General features: G+C 29.8%; 1 non-coding gene across 1 annotated transcript; it reads left to right on the top strand.

Annotated features, from left to right (window-relative positions):
- Positions 1-7,480: 7,480 nt before the first annotated feature.
- Positions 7,481-7,552, top strand: TRNAM-CAU (transfer RNA methionine (anticodon CAU)). The gene has a single exon. It is a non-coding gene; the product is annotated as a tRNA-Met (tRNA).
- The last annotated feature ends 1,499 nt before the right edge of the window (positions 7,553-9,051 follow it).

Genomic DNA, 9,051 nt, shown 5'->3' with positions numbered 1-9,051 from the left:
GCTGTACTATATGGCCTATGCCCTAACATTCTAGCGGTGTTCGCAAATTCGAACAGGAGCAGTTAACCCGAATGAAGTTGAAAATTAATAAAAAAAATGGAACCCATTTTTTATTTTCCAATGGCTATTTTTCAAATTTTTTAAAAAAGATGGAAAAATATAAAAGTGAGTATTAATTATCAAAACAATTTTTAATCTTTACCATAATGTAAAAAATATTTAAAAATACATTACAAATCAAAAATTTTATTTTTGAGAATTTATATACATTTTTTGAATATTTTCTTTGTTAAATACCGGTTGATCACTCTAACCGCCCAAAACCGGAACCGACCACTAGCCGATTCCAATCTAACTGCGCGGTTAGTGGTTAGATCAAGTGATTTTGCGAACAATGCATTCTAGAACCTCGTTGAACGAGTAGGGCCAAGCGACCATGCCAATTGCCATCCTTGGTCTCTAGGGGTTTGGCCTAGGGATGGCAACGGGTCTGGGTCCGACCGAACCCAGACCTGGATCCGAAAAAATGTTATGGGATCCAAATTCACCAGATACCCAAAAATAAAGTTTGGGACAACCTGATCCGATATGATTGGATCCGACCTAAAAATTAGAATATCAATTTATTTAATTATATTTAAATATATTTCATAAATTGGAACCAAAAAAATATTACTAAACCCGGACCCAGATCCGGATCCTGACCCAAATAATGTTGGAGCCTAAGATTTGGACCCAAACCCGACCTGCCGGTCTACCCCTCAATTCCCAAGTCGCTCCGGCTCTGGCTCCGGGTCCGGGTCCGGGTCCGGGTCCGGGTCCATTGCCACCCCTAGTTCAGCCCAAATTATGCGTGCATCCAATAAAAATGAACGGTGGCAATAGTAATCACCAAGGTTTCTTGGGGTGAATGTTTTTGAGTGAGACAGGGTTGGACAGAGGCAGGTGATGGGAGCATGAAAGGGCCTCACTTTGCTCAATTTTAAAAAAAGGAAAAAGTTAAAACGGGTCGATTTTAATAATTAAATGCAATAATTACGCCCAATTAAATTTCCAACTGGCTGGTGGGTTTTTGCTTTGCTTGGGTAATCACCGCTTTTACTTTTTGATGAGTTGGTTGTGGGTTGCTTTGATGAGTTGGAGCTTATTATTTTTGAAATCTATCCAGTCATTTTTTACTTTTAAGGGAACTGAATTTCTGAACTTTCCTATAGAGAATAAAAATCATATTACTATATTTTATTCAATTTTAATAAATTATTAGTTTTTCAACAAAAATTCTCAAGAAAGAATAAGAAAAGGGGAGTATATCAAAATGTTTATTTTCAAAATTAAAATTAAAATTAAAATTTCACAGGATTTTAATAAAATGCTTATATTTGCCATGCCCGTTTTAACCACTAGAGAGGAAAAAACAGGTAAAATGAAATAAATAGAATAATTATGATAAGCACCAAAATGGAATAATTAAGAAATACAGAGGCCCACATTGTTTAGGCACGATTCCTAAGTTACTAATAGCACTTAATCATCATCTTTACTAATGTGGAGTATATGATATGATATAACATTAATAGATATTAGTGCTGCTAAATTGGGAACGTTAAAAATTCCCGGGAACACAATGAGGAGTTGAGTTGTGACATGAGGAAGATGGGTCAGTATGTTTGTGAGCCATGTGTGGTTACAATCATTATTCGCTGTTATTTAGGTCAGTATGATTCGGCCTTTATGATACCCACAATATTTTTTTTTTGAAAAAATTAAGTATGGGCGGGTCGTTTATTGTAGGATGGGAGACTTTTCTGCTATTTTGCGGATTTTAGCGGGGACGACTCCCACCCAATCGCCATTTTATTTTCCAAAATCCCCTACTTGTTAGATACTCCAACACCAGACAGGTGGGAAACCCTACAAATTTTCTATTTCTCTCTCACTCAGGGGCTTGTCAAATGTTGAGAACACCAAATAGATATATTGTTTGGTATTTCAAATGTCGGACAACCCAATTTCCTAAGTTCTCCCATGTTAGAAATATCATATTTATTACAAATAATAATTAGTATTATTTAAATTCTTACTATTTAACTAGTATAATTAAATTTAATTAGATAATAAAATTTAATATAATAACATATTCTTTCTATTTTAAAATATTTAGTCGTTAGAATATTTATTCTAATATAAGTGTAAGAATTTCTATTCTATCATTTTAGATATTTAATTTAAATTTTAATTTGATTTTTAATTCTGTTTTCTTTCATTTTTAATTTTAAATTTTAATATAAAACTCTGTTATATTTTCTCTTATTTTTTGTTATTTTTATTTTCTTTCATTTTATTTTTCTGATTTTAGAATTAGAATATGAAGCTATATATAAAATGATAGAACAAAAATCTAAAATAGAGATAGAAAATTAGAAATAAAAAAGAAAATATCAAATAAAAGATAAAAGAAAATTACTGAAAAATAAAATACATTCAAACACAAATAATAATAAAAATAATAAATAAATAAAATTAATTAAATAAAATTATATTATATTATATAAATTAACTAATAAGAATATAAATAATAATAATTGCTTATATAATAAGTTTGATATTTGTTAACACTGAACAACTTAGCAAGTCTGGACGGTTTGGTGTTCATAATATCAAACATGCCTTGAGTAAGAGAAATTGAAAACCTATGGGATTTCCCATCAGTCCTGTATTGGAATTGTCAGATAGATGAAAAAAAAAAAAAGGGTCATGGGTGGGGGTAGCCTCCACGTAATTTTTGCCAAAAAGTAAGCCACCCTATAATGAACGGACACAAATATGATCCATATGTAGTTTTTCCTTCTTTATTTACCATCATCCAGTTAAATAAAAGAGTCTCGAATTATATTTTGGAAAATTGGTCCACATATCGGGGGACGCATTTCTACATTTGCATTCCCTTAGATATAAAACATCTATCTTAAAGATGGATGCAAATGGGTGGTCCATCTAAAAATAGTTAACTATTTCACCCATGACAGTTTTCTTCAATGAAAAAGTCTGATGCGAATGTCCAATGAGGCAGATGAGGGAGAGGGAGAGGGAGACCCAGTGTGAGAGAGCGCCAGAGAGTAAGAACAATTAGGGTAGGGGGAAGCATTAAGAGAAGGCATAGCAGAGAGGAAGAATAGAGAGATCGCGAGGAAAAACGGCTAGGTGAAATAAAATTGAAGACCATCACATTATTTCAGATGCTATTATAAGATTGAACACCATTACGGTACTTTAAGTGGCGTGATACTTCTCATGGTCATCAATATGGTTTAAGTTTCGTGATACCTCAAAGCATCAAGACCATCATGGCACTGAGTCTACTGTGATGTCTTCACGATTGTACGATTACCGTAAAAGCTATTTTAATCCAAATAATACAAATAGTGGGAAAAAAAAAAATGTATAGATGAGGTTTAGGAAAGTATGAGTTTTTTTTTTTTAATAAGCCAAAGTTAATAAATATTTTTTTATAATTTTTCTATTTTATATAGGTGCTTCTCATTAATGTGCACACCTCACAAAATTTGACGTCAAACTAATTTCTAAAATAATTATTAAAATTCAAACGCTAGACAATATGATCTTTTAATGGATCATTATGGAACTAAACTGGCGAAGGTGGGAAGGGAGATAGAGTTGTATGCACAAGAAGTTTCGTAACCATGGAAGGGTGTCTTAAAAACCTGTGAGCTATCTCACAACTACTAGTGAACGTATGGGATACCAGTCTAGGTCTAAAGACTTCCGGTTTTGGTAAGTTCTACTAGTAGTTGTCTTAGTTTAGGCACCTTTTGTGGTTTTCACGCAAAATAACTGCAAAAAACAGGCTGAGCCACCAAACCAGCCCGGAGCACGGCCAAACCAATGACCGATTTGTTTAACCGAGCCGGGTTTTTTAAAATACTGCCATGGAATTTTTGAGTTGTCTTCAGAGCTTCCTACAAAGAATCAAGCTTTTAAGGTAACATGGTTTTCAAAAGATGGAAAGGTCAAAATATGCATTAGTTTAAAATCATTTCATGCCTTATTTCTTGATGCAGGGCATCAAAAGACAATTCAAATGTACTTTCAGATGCTTCATGTAAACCCTAAAACCACGTGATTTTCTGATTATTTTTATAAATATTTTTATGTGGAGATGGCACATTTTTGGCATTTCGATTGAAATTTTGGGACCGGAAAGTATTTCCCCAAGTAATTGTTTTCCTCATTTCAAATCAAAAATAAAATAATATGCATCATTGTCTTTACCCTCTGAAATTGTTTTCCAACTAGATTACTTTGGAGACGTTTACTTTATAAAATACAATTTATTCCAAAAAAACACCCCCATGATTTAGAGAGAGAAACTATATCAAATTTTATATTGCAGAGATAGATAGTATCTTAAAATTTTTGAGAGATAAACTATTTCTAATTTTAGAGGAAACTATCGAAATGGTTTAGAGAGAGAAATTATCTCAACGGTTTTATAGAGAGACACCATTTCAAATTTGAAGTTTTAAAGGGAGAAAATATCTTAAAATTTTAGAGAGAAAAACTATATCAAATTTTAGAGAGAAGTATCTAAATTTTTTTAGAGAGAGAAACGATCTCATATTTTTCAAGAGAGAAACTATCTCAAATTTTAAATTTTATAAAGAAACGTACCTGAAAATTCCTAGAGAGAAACTATCCAAGTTTTATAGAGAGATAGTACTTGGAAATTTTGATAGAAAAACTATTTCAAACGCTTTAGAGAGATAAACTACTTCAAAATTTAAGTTTGAGAGAGAGAATATCTTTAAATTTTAGAGAGAGAAGTACCTAAAAAGTTTTACAAAGAGAACCGATATTTAAAGTTTTAGAGAGATAAATTATTTTAAATTTTAAATTTTAGAGAAAGAAAATACTTGAAATTTTTTGAGAGAAAAATTGTCTCAAAATTTTTAAAGAGAGAAACTATCTCAAATTTTATGTTTTAATAAGAGAAACTATCATAAAATTTTTAGAGATAAACTACTCAAATTTTAATTTTTGTTGTGAGAAAGTACCTAAAAATCTTTTGAGAGATAAACTATCTCAAAATTTTTAGAGAAAGAATCTATCGCAAATTTTAAGTCTTAGAGAGAGAGAGAAACTATATCGAATTTTAAGTCTTAGAGAGAGAGAGAAAATATATCGAATTTTAAGTTTTAGAGAGAGAAACTACCTTAACATTTTTTAAGAGAAATTATATCAAATTTTTTAGAGAGAGAACTATATCAATTTTTATGTTTTAGTGAGAGGAACTATCTCAAAATTTTAAATAGAGACACTATATCAAAATTTTTAAAGGAAAGCATAGAATGAGACCATTTACATTTGATACAAGGTGATCACATTAATCTTGACCATTGGATGCGAAATTACCATTGGATGCGAAATTGGGCGGTCGCAATTATTCTATTGACCAAAGTCAAACTTCAAAATAAATTTTTTCGAACTTTGTGACACATCAAATCTAGCAAATTTCACATCTAATGGTTGTAAGGAAGTATGACCACCTTGTATCAAAGATAAGGGTGCAGTTGGCATAGGGACGCCTCCGTAGGTGGAGAGGTAAGGTGCCTTTCAAATTTTATCATGGTATATAATTTTGATGTAAAATGTTATTAGGATTATCTCAAAATCTATTTTTATATCTAATTATAAAATTTTAAATTTAAAAAATAGTTAAAATCAAGTAGATCTATAAACATGAAAATCTTGAAAATTGACAGTGTATTAGATAATATGTTGTAAAATGCACTATTTTTGAGACTTCAAATCTTTTTATTTTTCATAGTCTTACATCTCGATGTCGAGATGATCAATCACGGGTTTTTCAACATTAAAACTACATTTCTTTTGGTAAAAAAAAAAAAAAACATTAAAACTACATTTTCCAATGGATTTTTAAGGGGCATCCCTAGTTCTACATTATAAGGTAGCATCCTTATATAAACTTTTTCCCAAAGATAAATAGTCTCATTGCATACAATTCCATTTTTTTAAAGAGAGAAATTAAATCAAATTTTAAGTTTTAGAGAGAGAAAGGACCTGAAATTTTTTAAGGAGAAAAACTATCTCAAATTTTTAGAGAGAAACTATCTCATAATTTTTATAGAGAGAAACTATGTCAAATTTTAAATTTTTAAAAAATAGTACTTGAAAATACTTAGAGAAAGAAACTATTGCAAAATTTTAAAGAGAGAAACTATATCAAATTTTAAGTCTTAGAGAGAGAAATTACTTCAAAGTTTTTATAAAAGGAAACTATCTCAAATTTTTAGTTTTAGACAAAGAAAATATCTTAAAATTTTAGAGAAAGAAACTATATCAAATTTTAGAGAGGGAGACTATCTCAAATTTTGAGTTTTACAATGAGCAAGTACCCAAATTTTTTTAGAGAGAGATTATATATCAAAATTTTTAGAAAGAGGAACTATATCAAAATTTGTAAGTTTGAGATACCATCTTAAATTTAAGATTTTAAAAGAGAGAAAGTATTTGAAGATTTTTAGAGAGAGATTTGTCGCTAAATTTTAGTCAGAAGCTATAACAAATTTTAAGTTTTATAGAGAGGAAGTATATTAAAATTTTAGAGAGAGAAACCATCACAAATTTTTTAGAGAGAAAAAGTATCTTATATTTTAAGTTTTAAAGAGAAAAGTATCATATAATGTTAGAGAGAAGCCATATCAAAGATAAAGTACTTAATTTTTTTAGAAAGAGAAAGTATCTCAAAATTTTTACAAATAGAAACTATCTCAAATTTTAAATTTTAAGAAGAGAAAATATATTAAAATTTTAGAGAGAATCTATATCAAATTTTAGAGACAGAAACAACTTGAAATTTTATAAAGATAAATGATCTCAAAATTTTTAGAGAGAGAAACTATCTCAAATTTAGTAATAATAAAAAAATATTATAATGAATGAAATACAATAAATATTTTACAAAAAAAAGTAAAAAGGGAAAAGCCATGAAAATTTTATGTATCCATGTACCATCGAAATACCTGAAATCTATTTTATACGAAATATTATTTTTGAAATACATTTCAAAAAAAAAAGATTTTTTCACGTAATTATTTTCCATGGATCCAAGCGGCCCGTATTTTGGTGGTATGAGTAGGAATTGTACCTGTGACGTAGTTGCAATCTTCAAATTATAATCAATCAAGCCTAATTCCTAATTTTGATACTTTAATTGCTACATAAATTCAATGGTCACAAGTGAGACTTCAGATATTTTTGATTTTTTTTTGGAGAGTTGAGAAGGAAAATGGGTAATGTTATGGACAAAAGCAAAATATGGTAACTAAAAAGGGTAGTTGCACAAAGGGAAAAGACGTAGAGAGAGTTGTGAGGAGCAAAATATGGGTAGGTAGAAAGGAAACACGTGAAATAATTAATTTCTCATACATTATAGCAACAAATCAGAGTGGCGCAGCGGAAGCGTGGTGGGCCCATAACCCACAGGTCCCAAGATCGAAACTTGGCTCTGATATGAAAAATAATTTTTTTTTCCCTTCTACTCATAATCTTTTCAAAATTTTTCAATTTCTGTTTTCATTTCTACTCATAATCTTTTCAAAATTTTTCAATAAATTTTTCAATTTTTATTTCTACCTATAATCTTTCTAAAATTTTTCATATCTATTTATAATCTTTCCAAAGTTTTTCAATTTTTCATTTCTACGCGTAATCTTTCCAAAAACTTTCAATTTTTCATTTCTACTCGTAATCTTTTCAATTTTTTTCAATTTTCCATTTCTACTCATAATCTTTCCATTCATTTCTACTCGTTAATCTTTCGAATTTTTCATTTCTACTCGTAATCTTTCCAAAGTTTTTCAATTTTTCATTTCTACTCGTAATCTTTCCAAAAAATTTCAATTTTTCATTTCCACTAGTAATCTTTCGAAAATTTTTCATTTCTACTCGTAATCTTTCCAAAATTTTTCAATTTTTCATTTCTACTCATAATCTCCTAACAAAAATTTTAGTTCCTACTCGTAATCTTTCCAAATTAACCACGTTTTTTGATGAAAATTTTCATTTCTAATCGTAATCTCCTAATAAAATTTTTAGTTTCTACTTGTAATCTTTCCAAATTAACCATATTTTTTTGATGAAAATTTTCATTTCTACTCGTAATCTCCAAATAAGGAGTAAAACAGGAAAGAATATGCATCTTTCATGGCTTCCTACCTTTGCTCTTTTCTGTCTAACTTTAAAGTTCGTGAGATCTAGTGTGGACTAGGTTTGTAAAATGCTATTGTATGTTAATCGTATGAACTCTTTGAAGATGGGCCTCATACTATTGTTCACTACTTGTCGACTATGTTTACTTTGTGTCTATGTGCTTGGACAATTTTTCATGGTTTAGATGATCAAGGAATGGGTTCATAAATTTTTGGTCTAGGCCAAGCCATATCAGAAGCAGGCATACTAATTATACTGAATTGAGCATATTTTATGAGATTGTATACTATGAGATCATTTATTTTTGATACAAAAAAGTCACAATTATTTTTAGTTGTTATTTGTGAAATCTAATAAATAAAAATATGATACAAAATTCGAGAGATTTTATTTTGGGTTTGTGCTCAAACAATGACACATCCTCAACCACCCTATTTCAAGTCAATGAAAAGCAAACGGTCTCATTGTATACATTTCCATATCGTAATCATGTAGAGTTTAAAAAGACATATTTTGTGTTCTTTTCTAGTGAAATATATTTTGCTGCTATAGGGTGGGAGCATGTAGTACATTTGCCCAAAGTTAGTAATACTTTTTGGACCCCAGGTTGAATCTCACTTTTCAAACTAAAGGAAAAAAAAGTTGAATCTCATTTTTCGCGTGCCTAATAAAATAATGTCCAAGATTGAACAAGAACCGTCCAATTTTCAGAGAGCAAGATCGACATGTTAAAGAACTAAAAATCTAGTTTTTTTTTTCCTTGAAAATAATTTAGCAATATTTTGATGGTTCCGAAAATTT

This window comes from Amborella trichopoda, chromosome 2 (genome assembly GCF_054954075.1).
Source record: "Amborella trichopoda isolate Santa Cruz 75 chromosome 2, AtrichopodaSantaCruz75HAP2 v2.0, whole genome shotgun sequence".
Classification (NCBI taxonomy): Eukaryota; Viridiplantae; Streptophyta; class Magnoliopsida; order Amborellales; family Amborellaceae; genus Amborella; species Amborella trichopoda.
The sequence above is the reverse complement of the archived record's forward strand: the minus strand, read 5'-3'. Positions and strand labels throughout refer to the sequence as shown.